Source organism: Pipra filicauda, unplaced genomic scaffold (genome assembly GCF_003945595.2).
Source record: "Pipra filicauda isolate LSUMZ 115617 unplaced genomic scaffold, ASM394559v2 scaffold24_size8852520_pilon, whole genome shotgun sequence".
Taxonomy (NCBI): Eukaryota; Metazoa; Chordata; class Aves; order Passeriformes; family Pipridae; genus Pipra; species Pipra filicauda.
The window spans coordinates 3,012,986-3,028,250 of NW_024104365.1; the positions used below are offsets into that span (position 1 = coordinate 3,012,986).

At 39.6% G+C, this 15,265-nt stretch overlaps 1 protein-coding gene and 1 long non-coding RNA gene across 4 annotated transcripts in view; one reads left to right on the forward strand and one right to left on the reverse strand.

Annotated features, from left to right (window-relative positions):
• Positions 1-15,265, forward strand: part of GPC6 (glypican 6) — a 769,083-nt gene that overhangs the window by 594,079 nt on the left and 159,739 nt on the right. The window lies entirely within an intron of this gene.
• On the reverse strand, positions 5,490-9,648 carry LOC120323380. 2 transcript variants are annotated; one of them, XR_005563761.1, is made up of 3 exons: positions 9,611-9,648; positions 8,513-8,675; positions 5,490-5,552 (listed from the first exon to the last, which is right to left on the reverse strand). It is a non-coding gene; the product is annotated as an uncharacterized LOC120323380 (long non-coding RNA). The 2 variants fall into 2 exon arrangements; XR_005563760.1 differs by lacking the exon at positions 5,490-5,552 and having other exon boundaries at positions 8,448-8,675.

The window sequence follows — 15,265 nt, forward strand, 5'->3', positions numbered from 1 at the left end:
AAAAGCGCTAGTCTTAAAATACTAGTGCTAAGGCTATGTAGCTACTAATTCAAAAATATGTGAGGTGAAGATGCAACAGCATTTTACCTGACCTTAAAAATGCCCTCATTTAGTTTAAGCTAAATATTAGTAGTCAAGCAATTCATGATTTTTTCCCATGTCCATGAAGCTGTTGACCTGTGACATGGTTTTTATTAGACTATCGTTTATATTTCATCCTCACAATTTCATGTAGTCATTACTCATTAAAATATGAAAGTCAAGATGATGATCAGAAGAAGGAAGAGCTGCCTGTGTGCATGTTTCTGATACAGATATTGACCAGATGAGGTGAACTGAGACCCTTTCTTCTTAATCCCAGTGCATACAGCTTCTGCTAGGAGTCACTGAATTTCTGAGTCCGTGAAACAAAATATAATTCTTTTTAAAAATGTCTTTGGCAGAGGAATGTTCAAAGTTGCAATGAAAAGTGCCATTTGCCCCAGGTGATATTACCTCTGCACTGCTGCCCTTATGGGGCACACTTGGGCTTACTTCTCACTGTAAGTTGTCACTCAGTCCTGGGAAGTTAAAACTGAGATGATAAAACCGTGTGTGGTCCCCAGCTTCTTCAGCTTTCTCCTTTACACTGCTAGAGCTGTATTTCCCTCTTCTCTCATTTTGCTCAGAATGTTTTATGGATCATGTACTTTTTTATCAACTTCTCATTTGATTTCACCAACTTTGCTATTTTTTAGTGTGGTGTGATGTTTTTTATCATCCTGGAGTCACTGTGCATTTATTCTGAAGTAATGCAGGAAATTGGTGTGAACAATTTTCCTTCACTCTCTTCTCAGCTAAGCCATGTGTATATTGATAATGATGGAAAAAATGGCTGTTGTCTGAGTTGCAGTGTAGGTTGGTTGGTTTGTCCATGTATTTATTTTTCTAATGCAACAGGCACCTGCGTATTGATGTTTTTACAGCTCTGTTCAAACCTTGTACAATCAGTAGTGCAGGCAAAATTACAGACTGGGTTCTTGCATTCAGGTAACCTATTGAGCTAAGTACCTATTACTTGTCTGCAGGCTAACTATATTTCAGAAGTGCTGACTTGTTTATCCTAAAGGCTATACTGGAAGTTTTGTGCTCCCTTGTTTACTGCACATTCACTGACTAACAGAATGACTATTTACACCTATTTAACTGGTTTTCCTAACCTCATCCTATAAACCTCATGCACCCTTTCACAAGCATTATATATCATGCCTATTTACAATCTCTTGCTACAGGCGGGATTTTCAGATGTGCACAGATTATACACAAATTATACACAGTTTAGATCAGTGTCTTCCACGGCCAACTGATGGTAATAATATTCTGGAAGCTACTGTTTTTGTCAGTTTTGAACCATTTATAAAATGGGCAGAAGTAGTTGGATGAATTGATAGTTATCAGTAAAATATCCCTAGCTTCTCTTCCTCATCTGACAACAAGATGAGGGAAATTACAAGAGTCAGCCATTCTGACACTGAGCAATGATAAATCAAGTCAAAAGAATAAGACATCACAAAAAAAAAATCTAGCTGGAATATATTACTCTTGTTCTGAGAGTATTAGGACAGGTCTATGTTCAGTGCTTGATCAGGCAGAATTGCCCAATTCCTGGCCAGAATAACTATTTCTCCATCTTCCACGGATTGGGTTTTTTTACATTATTTTTAACCATACCTGGGGGGGTGGGATATTTTGTATGGAGAAGGCCACTTTGATTTCACATGACTCATATGATATCAACAATCATTGCTTTTCTTAACAAAATAGCTACCATTAAGAGATTCTGAAAGACAGAAAAGAAAACTTGGTTATACTAATCTGCAAGGTGTTTGATTCTTCATCTTTGTTTTGACCCTATTAGGAACCACTAGGGCTTTCCTGGAGTATATTTTTGCTTATTTGCAGTGGAGGATACAATTACAGAGCAATTTCGTTTTTAGGCAGCAGAAAGATGTTGTGTAAGCAGAAGGCAATGACAGCTGAATGTTTTTATGTGATTCTTAATTCACTAATTAAAAAAGATCATTCTAGCAAACAGAACTGCCTCTTGAGATAATGCTTAATGAACATTTCAGTGACTGGAATACCTTTAAACTCCGGTCAAGATTGCTACAGCTCAGAAGATTGCATTCAACTAGAGTGAATATTATAGCACGGAAATTAGTTTTAGCTTTCATCAGAGAATTTTGAACTGTTTAGCATATTTATATCTCTTGTATTTACATTTGCTGAAAAAAGTGAATTTATAGCCACTGTAAGCCCACGCAGATCTCCTTAACAGTGTGTATTGATTCTTACACAACATCAAGCTTTACCTCATTAATAATAGTCTTTTGACATAATTTGTCCATACAGACACTGGTTTTCATTCTTTTGGGAATTTGCTGTTTTGGGAGATATACGCAGGACTCCTTAGAGTGTGACATGTACAATGCTGATGACTGAATCTTAATAACACCAGCTTTCTATGAGCACAACCAGCAACTTTGGGAAGACTCCTTACAGAAAACACCTGGTAGGATTTGGTAAGGTTAAAAGCATCAGGAGCACTCATGAAGATGACTGAACTTTCTTGATGATTTTTGTAGATTCCTTTGTCTCTTGGAGGGGAATTAAGAACAATACACTGCCCAAATTAAAACAGAATGATATAATGCCAGTGCCATTAATAAGCCAAAGCAGCTGTTCTGGGATACAGTCTGGGACTCAGCAGCTAATTGCTGATATTGCACCACTACCAGAAAGAGCAAGGGATTTCTGTTTGTTCAGATTATAGAATTCCTATTTAGGACACAATGATCTTTAGCACTGAGGAACTGAGGATTTTAATGCATCATGGGCTGGTAGTTGTTGCCACAGTGGAGCCTTACCACATGCTCTGTCTTAGCAACAGGCTCTGCAGCATGATACATATAGCAAGCCTCCAGTTAAACAATTGTAGTGTGATTTACACTTCACCAAGAGAGTTGCAAAAAAAAAAATAAAACAAGCTCATTAGCTGCAATATATGTAGAAATTTGTCTGATCAGAAGTGACTGAAGATAACTGTTGTGAAAATAATATGATGCTAATGTAGTTTTTCTTTCTTTTATTGTCAGGATAACTGAAATACTTTAAAGAAAAAAATATTTTATGGGTATGGTAGCAATGCTCTAATTTTAACACTCTATTATGCTTCATCTATTTTTTTTTCCATATCTCCTTATGTCTGTGCCTAGGATTGATACAAATTTGCTATTCAGTCAGGAAAGTAGCACATTTGAGATAATTTTCTTTCTAATTAATTTATTATTAATTTTCATCATAAAGGTTGCCATACTCCTGCAATTGTTCAATAATAGTTCTTCCCATAAATGGAAGAAGTGTAATAAAGGACCATATTCCCTATATTTTGCAAACCTAACAATGAGTCTCACCAAAGCACACATGGTAGGATTCTTGGTGTTTATTACTCAAGCATATGGAATTTAAGATGCACAAATAACTTAAATGCAGGGGGAGTATCATTATATCTAATTTTTGGGAGTCTGGCCCCCAGGATGCCACTACCTATACAGAGAATATAGGAAAAGACACATGGAAATGTACTCCTCATCAGCCAATGTACTAGATTTCTAAGCTGCTTGAGATTCCTCTCTTTATGGATACTGCTTCAACATTGCATCAGGTTTGAGATTCCTTCTCTGTTCAATTTAAATGGATCATTAATTTCAATTGGATATGAACATCTCAGTATCATTTTTGGATTTAGGCCTAAGTGGAAGAGTGTTGTTTTGTACTACATTTTGCTAGATGTAAAGTGATGGCAGTATGAAAACCATTGGCTCTGTGGTTTGCCTTTGATGGTAATAGGGAACTAACATTTGGTTTTGAAGCCCCCATTTGTTCTGGCAGGGCTTTTTTGTTTTGATTTCTTGTCATATAACATTAAATCACACTCTCTTAGCTTATTCTATTTTTCTCTTTTCCTTGTCCATGTTTTCTCTCAAAAAAATGCCAATTCTAGGATTCAAAAAGACAAATTTAGGGTTAAACTTCAAAATCTGTTCAGTTTCACACATGCTTTTAATGCATAATTGTTTTAATATAAATAATTTCACCAGAACTGGAGATTGAATAGAAAAGTTATTAATTAAAATTGTATCATGTATATATGCATAATGTGCCTTTTTAAAATAAAAAGGATGAAATAGTAATGAAATATAATAATTGGGAATTATTCTCGTGTCTACCATATGAAATTAAGTCAATTTTAATAAAACCTGTATAGAAACAGCAGGGGACTATGTGAAGAAGTGAGCAGCGCTAAGAACTTCTACAAATGTGTTTGCACTGTTGGTGATGCTTTTTGGTTTTGGCCTTGCAGATTGCATGTTATCTGGGGCAGCACTTAGTTGGGTGGGATATTCTGCTTTTCAACCAAGGATGGAGGTGACTTATTTGAATTGGAGGCTGAAATGAAAAGGGACAGGAGCCACTCTTACGACTCCATATTAGGAGCTTGCACAGCCTGATTTTTCTGCCCTCTTTGTTGACACATGGGCAAAGCCAGTTGAAATCCAATGTGCATGAGTTTGTGTCTTTCATGCTTGCTTTATATAGCTGTCCACGCATAGATCAGTGGACATTCAGATCTGTTTTTTGCATGACGGGGTGAGTGATAAGAAAGCCTGGATGAAGCAAGAAACTTTGCTTGTGTGTTGCTGGATGAGCTCAGGTACTGTGTTCCTGTGCTGCCTCAGAACATCTCTCCCAGAGTCACCCCAGACCAGAAGATTTCCATGGCAGTGACTGGTAGACAATGAACCACAGATTCTCCACTTTGGCCAGAAGACTCCTTATAGCACTTTTTTTCCCCTTCTGTGAATAATTTTTTGTTCCCTACTTTGTTGCTTTATCTTGCTGCCCTGAAAAGAAAGTTTGGGTTTTTTTCCTTTTGCTCTCTTCTATAGAAGAATAGGAGAGGTAAAAAAACTGCTTTTCTATCTTCAGCTGGCCTGCTGAGCATGCCTTCTATGCAGACAGGGTGATCACAATGTTAATGACTCATCATTGTGCCTAATCTGGTAAGTAGTACAGAACTTTTCAAAAAATGACAAAATTCCATATACATAGATTGAAATAAAAAAACCACAGACTTTTTACAATAATATTATACAATTGACTAGATCTCATAACTTGTACATTGGCAGACTCTCAAATCATCAAAGCAAAGAAATCTGAAAGTATTTATCCAAGATAAAAGGATGCAAGAGCTTTCTGCACTTCAGTTCCCCAGGGTATTTTGGGTCACTGGCTGTTTCCAGTATTTCCCGTGCCTTTTTAGATGTTGCATCTGTAAAATATCACAAAACATATTTTGAGTGCTGAGCATAAAATGGTGTAGTTAACAGAACTCAGTATATATGAATTAGAAGACTGGAAATTATCTTTGAGATTCAGTTTAAACTTACAGGATCTTGAGGGAATATACTGAGAAGCACTTGTCAGTCTCACAACATCTGCAGCAAGGATGCCTGTGCAGAAGGGCAAATTACCATATCTTCAGAGAGTGTGAATATTTCTCAGAGTAGCTGAAGATATACACTGTTGAGAAATGCCTAATAAAACTCAAACTAAATTTGTGTAATACATCAATCTTCAGAATTTGAGTTACTTAGGTCAGGATGAGCATTGAATGTGCTGAATAAAAGTTTACTGCCTTTGACTTGAAATTAGGATTTTGTGCCAGTGACCCAAGTCAAACAAACGAAAAAATGTGTTCGAAGTGAGCAGTGTCTGAAGATAAGTAGTTTGGATTCTGATTAGAACTTGGCAGCTTTGGAAGTTCAGATCCTTTGCTATTTGGAACAATATAGCAATGCTGCCATTTGTGCTTTAAAAAAATCTGAGAGAAAACTGCAGGCACTGCAAGACAGTCAGATTGATTGCTTACACTCATCAGAGGCATAGTGTGTGGGATCCTTGCCCTGGCTGCTGCTCCAGGGAAATAAGCCAGGAGAAGGGATTGGTCTAACATCTCTCCCCAGTGGTCTGTCAGTGTGGCAGCTCATGGTGGGTCTGTGCTGTTCCATGTGTGGGTCAGCTCCACTCAGTGCTACCATGTACTAGGACTGCAATGCAGAGTACAGGAGACATGAACATACTGGAGGCAAGTCCAGCAAAGGGACACTAAGTGGTTAAGTGACTAGGATATGTCATAGGAGGAGAGGTTGAGAAAACTGGGCCTGTTCAGCCTGGAGAAAGTTCAGGGGAGAACTCATCAATGTGTATAAATCCCTAATGGGAAGGGAGTAAAGAAATTGGAGCTGGGCTCTTCGCACTGGTGCCCAGCGAGACAGTGAGATGAAATAAGGACAAGCCCAAATAGTCATTTAAGAATAAGAACGAAATAATTTACTGTGAGGATAGTAAAATACTGGTACAGTTTGTCCAGAGAGGTAGTCTCTATCCATGGAGATATATTCAAAACCTAACAGGGCAAGGTGCTGGTCAGCCTGCTGCAGCTGACCCTTTGCTGAGACTGGTCTCACTCTCCAGAGGTGCCTGCCCACCTGAGCAATCCTCCACCGAGAACCACACTTCACTTCAAACACAGGTCTTCCTCAGGAGGATGACCAGCCTCCCCCTCCCCCTGCAGTATTATGGGCAGGCTTCAATCAGAGAGAAGAATAAGCATGTAGCAGCAAGGAAAGAAAGGTGGGGGGTGCACAGGCACATATCACAGGTGCTGCAAGTGGAGCAGTTTGAACTAAAGAGTGAGACCTGCAGACAGAGTTCAAGAAAGCAGCAATCTTCTGTTTCCTAGAGAAAGGTTGTTGCTCTTTACAGAACTAATCTGTAAATATTTCATGCTAGGAAGAAAGTAGTGAGTTCCTTCTCTGTACTCCAAATCTCTTCCCTAGAAGAAAAACACTACATGTGTAGGTGTTCTGCACATACATACATTTTTCAAGTTGTAAAAAGTAAACACATTTTTGTTACAGCAGCAATGTAATGGTGAAATCTTTAGGAAATTGCTTCTTAGAGAGAAAAATAGCACAGCAGGATCCAGCAAAATCCTAAAAGGATAATTCAGCAATAAACATTCTGGGGCATGAGAGTTATTTAATTTTTAAATTGCTATCACAACTTTTTTGAAAGAAAAAAAAGCTCTCAGATTTTCAAGCGTGTTAAATAAATCTTTCCTGTGTCTCTGTAATATGTGCTGGAAGTGCTTGAGAGATTTTTCAAATATTTCTTATAGATTTACCTGTTCCCTGATAGAAATCTCAGTGATGGGATCCAGAAACCCTTGCTCAAACAAGCTGCAAATCACTACCAACAGAGCTATGTGTGTCAAAGGCATTGTGCTGAGGTAAGGGTTTGCAGAACAGGGCCTCCTGAGACCTTTGAAAAGGGATCCTTTCAAAATGATGTACAGAAAATTTCTTGATGGGTGTGGGGAACCGGGAATGCAGTCAGTTCTTCACATGTTGTCTGTGCTGCTATTTCCTCCTCAGGGGGAGGACTCCTTATACTCTTTCCCTGCTTCAGCTTGCGGTCCCTCTCGTGGAAGACAGTCCTCCAATAAACTGCTCCAACATGAGTCCTTCCCATTGGCTGCAGTTCTTCACAACTGCTGTAGTGTGGGACCCTTCCATGCGGTGCAGTTCTTTGGGAACATGCTGCTCCTGCGTGGGTGCTCCACAGGATCATGAGTCCTGACAGCAAACCTGCTCCAGCATGGGCTCCTCTCTCCATGGAGCCACAGGTCCTGCCAGGAGCCTGTTCCAGCATGGGCTTCCCACAGGGTCACAGAAATTTGGGCATCCACCCGGTCCAGTGTGAATTCCTCTATGTGCTGCAAGTGGACTCTGCTCCGCTGTGGACCCCCATGGGCTGCAGCGGGACAGCTGCCTCACCATGGTCTGCACTACAGGATGCAGGGGAATCTCTGCACTTGGAGCACCTCCTCCCTTCCCTTCTTCCTTGAACCTGGTGCCTGCAGGGCTGTTTCTCTGATATATTCTCACTCTTCTGTCTGGCTGCCATCACTCTTGCACAGTAAATTTTCCTACTTCTTAAACATGTTATCCAGAGGCACTACCACCATCAGTGATGGACTCAGTCTTGGCAGGTCACAGATCTTCCTTGGAACTGACTGGCATTGGCACTTTTGTACAAAGGGGAAGCTTCTGGCAGTTTATCACAGAAGCCATCCCTGCAGACCCCCATTATCAAAACCTGTCATGCAAATCCAATACACACAGGGGAATTACTGTAGCAATGGATAGCTCAGTGCTGTTCCAGGAATGTATGAGAATAGGACTTATGGTTCCCCATTCCAGTTCATGACACTAGTTTGCATTTTTACTAAGACCAAGGATCCAGTGTTAATTCTGAGAACTGATTATTCTTTACAAAATAAATGGCTTGTGTCAAATTGTTTATATAATGAGCAAACTGAGAAAAGAGAGGCATCTAATTCACCCACTTTGCAGCCTCATCCTGACTTTCCAGGCCAACATTTGATCTTTGCTCTTGGGTCTTCTTCATTTGCCACCAAAGTGAGTCTTCTTCCTTTTCCTCTTCTGCATCTGCCTTCTTCATGACTAATCCCTTGCTTCTTGCTGCAAAGGAAACACTGCTCCCCTGTTCTTTGTATCCCAGGGCAGAAGCACATATAACAGCACATTAAAAAGTAGCATTAATAGATATAGGGCAGTGTCATGAAATAATCTGAACATCATTTTGCTTAATAATCATGAGTAAAATCCTGACACTACTGAATCAAAGGAACTTTTCCCAGTGACTTCTACTGAGACAAGACAGTAGCCCAGGTAGTCCCATATTGATTGGTTAGATTCATAAAAAAGTGAGCGATTGAGTATTTTGTCAAAGAAGAATAAGAAATAGATGGCAATGACATCGTGGAAAATGTTGATGAAATGCTAGAATTGTAATTTCTCAAGTGTTTTTAGACCATTTTTTGTTTGTTTTTTGGAATTGAAGGGGTGGTGTTAAAGTAGTCCAGCTTCCAGTGCTCTAATTTCTATATGTATTTGATTATGCAGGTCTACATACATAATGCTATTAGGCAATAAGTCTCAACAAAAACAGCACCTCTTTTACATAGAATGCTTTTGCATAAAAGAATACATCTTTGCAAAAGGAAAGTAATAGATACATTCTTTCGTACAGTATGTCAAATCATTTTCATTTTCTTATAATTAATCATATTTCACTTTGGTTTGTGGATTCTGACTATCATTACTGAACACAGAAATCTCTGGGGTTTATGATTAATGTTGACTATTCAAAGCAAAAAATTTCTCCCCTGTACTCTCCAGGAGGAGGGCAACTATAATTTTAAGAGAGTACCAACTTTAGTATAAATAATCGTGAAGTTACATACAAAATTAATCACTGTTCTTAATCTTGTTTTAAAGTGCTGCTTTCCCCAATTCCAGTATACTGTGCTCAATTGCCTTTTGGTTTTAAAGGGTTGGTTTTTTTTCCTGTCAGCTAGTGTATCCAGTTGGAGAAGCTTAACAACCTCTTTACTCGGAAATGATGTTTCACTTTTACTCACCATAAGTAGATCGTTGCAGTGATCTGGCATTTGAATTTGGACCAATTATGCTAAATAACAAATATAGCAATTAATCAGAGACTTCCTTAGGAAGCAAAAATTGAGGATAATCAAACTTCAAAGATTTTACCTTGCCTTGCAGTTTTGCAGTTTTGATTAACAAATGCAAACCCCTGTTGTGCCTAGCAAATCTGTATTTTCAAAGCTATGCAGCAGACATCAGACATAATCTCAAAGATACCAATTTATTTATGCAGAATTCAACACCTATTGAGGCTTCTGAACAGAGAGATAGGAGTCTTTTTTAAATAAGTCACCCCTAGAGAGACACGTGTTTCCAGGCTCTATTCCTAAATTCAGTAGGTTCCTACAGACTGGCTACAATTCACTTCATAAATTTAGTATCAATGAACTTGGGACCCTCTTGAATTACATTTGTTAGTCACAGACAGTCTCTGAGTTTCAGAAAGGCACTGTAAAAATTCAAAAAACCCAGAGACTGCCCCCTGTTGTGATCTATACTCCATTCTTTCTCCTCCCAGTCTGTAGAGATACCTTTATTATAATTTGAGGTATTTTTCTTAAATGAGACTCAAGCATCCAAAATTGCCACACTTTGCTGGCACTTTTGTTCTGCATTGTAGTTTTTACTTGGAAATTATGTAAACCGAAGCAACATATTTAGGAAAAAAACTTCACTGTGATGTAAAAATTCATTCAAAAAGTGATTTGTGAAAGAGGAAAGCATGATGTTTCTCTTTAACTTAATCCCTGTCTTCTCTGAACATCAATATATACTATAAATTTTGTCCTGCATTTTTTTAATTCAAATTATACTGACTCTTATTTATACCTGCACATCCCCGCCAAGGCAGCAGTGTGCCCAGGTGGCCAAGAAAGGCAGTGGCATCTTGGCATGTATCAAGAATAGCGTAGGCACTGGTGAAACTGCACCTCAAGTACTGCGTTCAGTTCTGGGCCCCTCACTTTAAAAAGGACATACAGATAATGGAGCCTTTCCAGAGAAGGGCAACAAGGCTTGTGAAAGGTCTAGAAACATGTCTTATGAGGAACAGATGAGGGAGCTGGGTTTGTTTAGTCTTGAGAAGAGGAGGCTCAGGGGGAACCTCATTGGTCTCTACAGCTACCTGAAAAGAGGTTGTAGTGAGGCAGGGGCCGATCTCTTCTACTGCGCCTGCAGTGAGAGCACCAGAGGAAATGGCCTTAAGCTGAGACAGGGGAGATTCAGATTAGATATTAGAAAAAATTTTTCCACTGTTAGGCTGGTCAGGCATTGGAATAGGTTTCCCAGGGAGGTGGTAGAGTCACCATCCTTGGAAGCGTTTGAGAAGCATGTTGATCCGGTGCTGGGTGATGTGGCTTAGTGGTCTAGGTATTACAGTGGTAGTACTGGGTTGATGGTTGGACTTGATAATCTTAAAGATCTCTTCCAACCTTGATAATTCTATGATTCTATAATTCTATGATTCAAATGTGAGTCATGCTTTACATTTTCTAATTTGCATATTACCCTTTTTCAAACCAGATTTCCATGCTAGCAGTTGTGTCAGATTCCAAAAGAAAATTCAGATTACTAACTTAATATTTAGCAACCTTATCATTCTTTCCTTTAATTAAAGTACCAAGATAATAATGATTCTCTTGTCAGGCAGCTGTGACCCCAGGTTTTGTTAGCACTGTGTGATTTTGCTGAAATTGGATTGAATCTTTGACAGTAAATAATGACCTTCAGTCAAGAGCATTCCAAAGTCTTTGCTAATGAGAATCTACACCTTATTTCTCATGTTAATTGTGCAATTTAATGTCTTTATGTTCCATGCCCTACAGTTCTCTTTCTTGACTTGTGAGCTATTGTGCTTTCTTCATATAAAGTATTTTAGGTTGGTTTCTACCATTAGCCTTTGCTCTGATATCCATGATATCTAATTTATGAAAAGACATTTGAAATAAAAGAAAGACACAAAGCAGCAGCACTTCTATTTTGTTCCTTGGAAAACAATATATTCAAAAGTTTTATTGACTATTCATTACTTCATGCCATGTCGTTAAGCATGCAGTTTGACGTTATAGTTCATAGTTACCTGTCTAATCAAGCTTGGTAACCCATTGAATCTATATTTATACCTTTGTTTAATGCAAGATATGTCAGTGCCACTAAAGATATTAGTTTTTGGTAATACACAAAGTCGTGATTATTCATACTCTTTATGATTCATTCATCTATTTTCAGCATTAGAATTAGGTGGACGACATTTCTCCTATGCAACTAAATAGTCTAATGTATTCTAAAAATACTTCAAATTTTCTAAAATGCTTCTAATTTTACACTGAAGTAAATTTCAGGGTTTTGTACATCACAGATGATGTAATAAGGAATATAAGAAACTGTGAGAGAGAGAGGAGAGCAAAGGAGCAGAACTCAAAATAACAAAGTAGGACAGAAAGCTAAACCTGGGCCTACCAGAGACTGTCAGAGTGCTGTAATGACTAGGACATTAGTTGTCTTTTCCTCTGCAATTAGAAGCCAAAAAAAAAAAGAATTTGCCCTTGATCTAAGAAATCACTTTCATGAATTTGCTCAAACTGATTCTTCTCAGGAATTTTTTTTTATGGAACTACATTTTCTGATTAAATAAAACAGTGGAAAAAAAACCTTGGTACTCCACATGGGTGTCTTGCAAGAGAAAAGTAGAGGAGGAGAATCACCCTTCCTTGACCTGCTAGCCACACTTTTTATGCAGCCCAGGATATGATTGTTTTTCTGGGCTGCATGCGCACATTGCTGGCTCATGTTAAATTTTTCATCCCCAAGTATCCCCAAGTCCTTCTCCTGAAGGCTATTCTCAATCCATTCATACTCCAGTCTTTATCCATATTTGGAATTACCTCAACCCAGGTGCAGGATCTTGCATTTCACCTTGTTGAACCTCTTACACCTGTCGAGGTCCATCTGGATGGTGTCCGTTCCCTTCAATGTATCAGCTGCACCACTCACCTTGGTGTCATCTGCAAACTTGCTGAGGGTGCACTCAGTCCTACTGCCTGTGCCATCAGTGTTGATCCCACCACGGACCCTTGAGAGACACCACTCATTATTGGTTTTCACTTGTACAATAAGCCATTGATTGTAACTCCTTGAACATGACCCTCCAGCTGATTCCTTAAACATAGAATTATAGAATGATAGAATCATCAAGGTCAGAAGAGACCTTTAAAATCATCAAGTCCAACCATCAACCCAGTACTACCACTGTAATACCTAGACCACTAAGCCACATCACCCAGCACCGGATCAACATGCTTCTCAAACGCTTCCAAGGATGGTGACTCTACCACCTCCCTGGGAAACCTATTCCAATGCCTGACCAGCCTAACAGTGGAAAAATTTTTTCTAATATCTAATCTGAATCTCCCCTGTCTCAGCTTAAGGCCATTTCCTCTGGTGCTCTCACTGCAGGCGCAGTAGAAGAGATCGGCCCCTGCCTCACTACAACCTCTTTTCAGGTAGCTGTAGAGACCAATGAGGTTCCCCCTGAGCCTCCTCTTCTCAAGACTAAACAAACCCAGCTCCCTCATCTGTTCCTCATAAGGCATGTTTCTAGACCTTTCACAAGCCTTGTTGCCCTTCTCTGGAAAGGCTCCATTATCTGTATGTCCTTTTTAAAGTGAGGGGCCCAGAACTGAACACAGTACTTGAGGTGCAGTTTCACCAGCACCAAGCACAGGGGGATGACCACTTTCCTGGTCCTGCTGCCTACGCTATTCTTGATACATGCCAAGATGCCACTGGCTTTCTTGGTCACCTGGGCACACTGCTGACTCATGTTCAGCTGCTGTTTATCAGCACTCCCAGGTCATTTTCCACTGGGCCACTTTCCAACCACTCTTCCCCCTGCATGGGGTTGTTCTGGCCAAACTGTAGGACCTGGCACTTGCTCTCATTAAACCTCACGCCATTGGTCTCAGCCCATCTCTCTAGCCTGTCCAAGTCCCTCTGCAATCTAACAATCCATCTATCAAACCTGTAGTTCTCCAACTGGAAGGTCAGAATGTAGTGGTTGACTGTAACAAAGACCCTACAAAATTCCAGATTGATGACATCTATGGAATCTTTCCTTGTCCACTGATACAATCACTCCATTGTGGAAGGCCACTAGATTACAGTCACAATTGGTCCTTGGTGAAGCCATGTCAGCTGTTTCTAATCATTTCCCTGTCTTCCATGTTTTGATATATGTTCTAGGAGGACCAGCTCCATGATCTTATGGGGCACAGACGTGAGGCTGACTGATTGGCAGTTCCCAAGGTCCTCCTTTTTACCTTTTTTTCAAATAGGTGTGATTTTTCCCTTTTTCCAGTCACTGGGACTTTGCTTGATTGCCACTTTTCCAATGTGATGGAGAGTGGCTCAGCAACTACATAAAACAATTCCCTCAGGACTCTGGGATGTGTCTCATCTGGTCCCATGGACTTATATATGTTCAGGTTCCTCAGATATCTTTGAACCTGATTTCATTTCTCCAGTCTCTGCCTTGAGGTTCAGGGACTGAGAGATGTGTGAAGAGAGATTACCATTGAAAACAGAGGCAAAAAAATATTGAGCATCTCAGCCTTCTACACATTGATCATCACTAGTTCTTATTTACTGAAGGGGGTACATTTTCTTTAATCTTCCTTTTCTGCCCAAGGTACCTGCATAACCCTTTATTAGTCTTCACATCCCTTGCCAAATTCAGCTCCAACTGTGCCTTAACTTTTTTGATCCCATCCATACACATCTATTTTCTTCCCAGGAGACATGTTCCAGGTTCTGCTGCCTATGTATTTACTTCTTACATTTTAGTTTGACCAAGAGATCCTTACTCAGCTCTGCTGGTCTCCTGCCCTCTTTTTCTGATTTCGTCCATGTGGGAATCAAGAGCTCTTGTGCTCTAAGAAAAATATCCTTAAAGAGATGACAACTCTGTTCAGCTCCTTTATTCTGAAGGCAAATTCCCAGGAAGGTGCACCCACTGATTTCTTAAACAATTTAAAGCTCAGTCTCTTAAACTTCAGGGTTCTGAATCTACTCTTCTCCTGGCCCATATCCCTCAAACCCAGGCTGCCGCCTATCTTGACATCTCTAATTAACTAAACCATATTGGTAAGCAACTGGTTGCCTCACCAATGAAGATTTAATGGGGCAGAGATGAGACAATCAATGGATTGAACACTGAACCCCAGGAAGCATATTAAGGCATCTGGGAATACTTTCTTGTTTGCATTTTGTACATCTGCCCTGGCTACATTACAAATCCACACTGGAGAAGCCTGATCTTGGAGCTGTGTCATGCACCCACCACCAGTGACCGAAAATGGTACCTATTTCATGTACTAGGCATAGAAAAGTGGCACATATATATGACTGTGTCCTTGGATGTTTTCTGCTGAGAGGGTTTTTTACTCAGCCTCCTGCATTATATTTATCTCAATTTCTCTTCAGCTCTCCCTCAGACTCTTTTTGTTGGACTCTTATTTCTTTTTTTATCTCTTTGTACCCTCTCTGTATCTGAAGTCTACTTGTATATACTCTCCTCACTCCATAATGTTCTTAAAAGAAATTAATAAAATCAATATTCCTTTCAAAATACTGCA